A 3944-nucleotide genomic window follows, 5' to 3' on the forward strand; every position below is an offset into this window, starting at 1 on the left:
TTTGCCGCTTCGACTGCGAGCTCCCCGTTAGGCCTGACCTGACCGTTTGACTGCAGCTAAGAACGCCACGAATAGCATACAGCTATGCTACGTGCCGAAGAAAAAACGCATCATCATTCAATTCTTCACTAAATCATGGCACATTTGACCCTCGTAATGTGTCAACTAGACCTTCAAAGTGCTATTTGCAGGCATCGCAAACAAAAGGGGCAAAGTTGCAGCTCATACCAATGACAGCGTCGATCTTATTCCAAATGTCATTCTTCCCCTATTGCATCCTTCCCTATTGCACTGGTCGCCCGGCGAAAAAGGACCTCGGATAAAAAGATAAACAAAAAGGTAACGTTGCACCTTAAATACATTAAAAAGTAAAAAGAAATAAATTTGTAGAAGAAAAAAAACGATACTCATAACGCCATTCGAACTCAATTTCAGTGGGTCTCTAGCAGTATGCGCTAATTACTCGGCCACACCAAGTTTGTTCTTTCTGACATGGTATTTGGTTATGTACAGAAAGGGTTATGTACACAGACTATTTACAAAGCACTCAGCCGTTGCTGAGCTGCACAACAGAAAACACTACTAAAAGGCAGGCAAAGATAAACACCATGGAAACCATTCAGGTTGAAAATCATTTTTATCGTAAATATCCTTCAGTTGCAGCATCATTCTGCTAAAATGGAGTCTAGGTGGAACACAGGTTCAGCGTTGCGATCCAACAAGGGGAAAAAATGACATATGGTTCGTAATCAGAATATGTAACAGCAGGATACCGCAAACTGTGCGAATTTAGAACAAAGTCTTTCTTTAGAGTTCTCTGAAGCACAACCCAAAAAAGAATCGCGTCTTTGCAATTTTTGAAACAGTGCTCAATTGTTCAGGCACATCACAAAGACGGCAGTTTAAAAAAGATATAACAATATTTTTCCTATGGAGCCATGTGTTAACAGGTAGAGCTTCTGTGTGTAATTTAAAAAAAATGCTTTCGTGCAAGGAGAAATCTGCATTTTGCGCACCCTCTTTAACACATCATGACCCTTAAGACCAAAGTATAAAGAACGATGCAGTGGTGGCGGAAAAAGCATTGCTATCATTTCCTTGTATAGTCTCTTGCTCGAAACAGAATATAAGCACTCCTTCGAGAATCGTGCTGTCAAAAACCTCACCGAAGCATAAAATTCATGCATAAATTATAGCAACTGTGGGCGATCAGTAAAATCTGACGAAACCACTAAGTCAGCAAGCAAATTCAAGAAATTAACTTGTAGGAATACTCGAATAATCAGATGTGAACAATCATGAAAAAAGAAGAAAGGGGCAACTAACTGCCTTACATACAGATGCACTAAACCGAGTCCCCCTGCACAAACAGGTCTGAATAGGTTATCACGTCGAATCGGTTCAAAATTGGATCACCAAACAAACGTCGCAAATATTCGGTGAAAACGCTGGATGTAATGCCAAGAACAAGGGAGGACCTGAATAATAAATTTTTGTCGCCTAAAAGATGTTTTTGGCCTTACCCCTACCGAAAATTGAAAGCCGATAGGGGATAAATGTATCAGCATAACGCTGGACGACTGAAATGCGATCTTTCCAGTAATTTGTACTTGACTTAAATGCAGGACGTGGAACGCCCAGATATTTAGGGGGCACACGTGACCATTGAACTCCTACCTACAAGGGCGGTGTTGAGCTGCACTAACCAAATTAAAGGCCAGAACTCTTGGAGTGATTCATCTGAGCACCGAAACAATGCCATATTGTTCTATGCTGGATATCACTTTTTCTATGCTTGGTTTGTCAGTGCAGAAAAACGCAAGATCATCCGCATATGCAAGCACTTTAACCTCATTTCCAAGAAGAGGGAAGCCATGGATACTACTGTTATGTAAAACACTCAGACAAAGTGGCTCCAAGTAAAGAGCAAAAAGAAGCGGAGACATCGGACAGCCTTGCTTCACAGAAGAGTTGATTGGTACGGGGCTTGATAGGTGGCCATTTACAATTAGGCGAGTCGAACAATCTCTGTAGCAAAGTTGCACCCTCTTAAGTACTACAGAATCAACATTCGCTCGTTCCGGAAGAGAAAACAGGAAAGAATGACGAACACGATCAAATGCTTTTGGGAGGTCACCTGCAGTAAAGCAACGTGATCATGAGAGCAGGAACACGATTCGAGGATTGTGCGCGCAATATGTACACATTACTTTGTACGGCAAGGCCCCTCAAGCCGCACGTCTGTTGAGGGCCAATGAGAACCGACATTGGTAACTGTTGGCGATTTGATAAACTTTTGGCCAAAACCTTGTAATTGACATTTTGCAGTGGGATTAGGCTATAGCCTTCCACTGAGCGTAATTTTTCTTCCTCAGTACTGTTTGGAATTAGGTCTGTGTACCATTTTGTAAAAGTCTCGGAAGAGCTTCTCGATCAAAACTCATCACTAAGACATCTAGCAGGATAAGAGCAAGATCAGTTTTAAACGCTTTGTAAATTTCAGAGGAAATGCCATCAAGACCAGGCGTTTTTTGACAGAGGTAATTGATCAATTGCTGCGTGAAAGAGCTAATAATTACAGAACAATCATCTTGTGATAAAGGGGTCACCAGGGATGTTAAACGTGAGATAATGTCAGAATAGAAGAGTGGCACTAAACAACATCCAGTAATCTTCCCCGAATGCGGAAGTAACCTCATTCGTACTCGTAACCAATGTGCCATTACGCATTAATCCTGGAATCAGCTTTGCAGTCGCATGATGACGTTCATCAAGCAATTCTTGCCGCGTCGGCCGTTCGCAGTGCAAAGCATGCTAGACATGAGATCAAATTAAGACACCACTGTAACGTTCCTCATCATGCCTCTGTAATTCCCTTTTGACACAAGCAATTTCGTCCGTATATGATCCAGGGGATTCACATTCCAGTTCATACAGGTTACACAAGTTTTTGTTAAGTGAATCCTCCTGATGTTTGCTGTAGAAGATTTAATTGAACCAAGTTCAGTTGCTATCGCACGTACTTCCTGCTTGAATATTTCCCAAGCGGCGAACAATAGTAGATTTCTGGAAAAACATGATTGGAGCTGTGAGCGCCCAAGAATGATAAATTCTTGGTCATTTACCAGCGATGAGTTTAACTTTCAAAGTTACCACTGCGGCCTAAACTTTGAATGGTCATTGCCACCGAGCCGGGCTACTACCATGCAATGATCAGAAAACGAAACCGGTATAGTTTAGCAAATACGCCGGCGGGAAGCTAATGTAAAGATTCACAGATCTGGTCTAGACGAGCGTGAGAATGCCCCTGAATGTGGGTGAATGATCTAGACGCACGGCGGGACACCCCTGTATCAACCAGTCCCGCATCTTCTGTAACACGGAACAAAAGTTCTCAGCTCCTGTCACTGCGTGCATCTGGACTAAAACAATCTATGGGGTTGCAAACACAGTTGAAGTCGCCCATTTGCACAAGATGTCGGTCATAGTCAAGTAAGCTGGCTATGTGCTCAAAAAACGCGCTGAGTCACAGTATTAAAAGCATAAACAATAATTATCCGCCATGGCTTGCTAAAGAGTAGAAGATCGTAACGTATCAACCGGCCCTCGGCGTTGATATTATAAGTTAGTACAGAACAAGACAGCGGCATTCGCTGAAACAAAAAACAGCCGGCCGACAAGCCACAGCATACGCAACAATGACATTAAAATCTACCAAAAAGGGCTGTAGCGCCCTCTCAGTTTCCTCCTCGCTCTCTATCTTCGTCCCTTGGACTGCCAAAATTTCTAGACGCATGCTGTGCAAAAGTCGGCGAAGTTGCATCTGCCTCTGGTGAGACCTAAGAACCCATACATTGAAAGTTGCAAACACTATCACTTCAGACACCGCCATAGTGACAGCACATAGTTTTGCTTACAATTCCATTTGCCTGCCGGAAGACGGC

General features: G+C 42.8%; 1 pseudogene; it reads right to left on the bottom strand.

The window, feature by feature from the left end:
* Positions 1–582: 582 nt before the first annotated feature.
* On the bottom strand, positions 583–1391 carry LOC146200434 (uncharacterized; annotated as a pseudogene).
* Between the last annotated feature and the right edge of the window lie 2553 nt (positions 1392–3944).

Source organism: Amblyomma maculatum, chromosome 2 (genome assembly GCF_055883805.1).
Source record: "Amblyomma maculatum isolate TAMU_Amacu chromosome 2, ASM5588380v1, whole genome shotgun sequence".
Lineage (NCBI taxonomy): Eukaryota > Metazoa > Arthropoda > Arachnida > Ixodida > Ixodidae > Amblyomma > Amblyomma maculatum.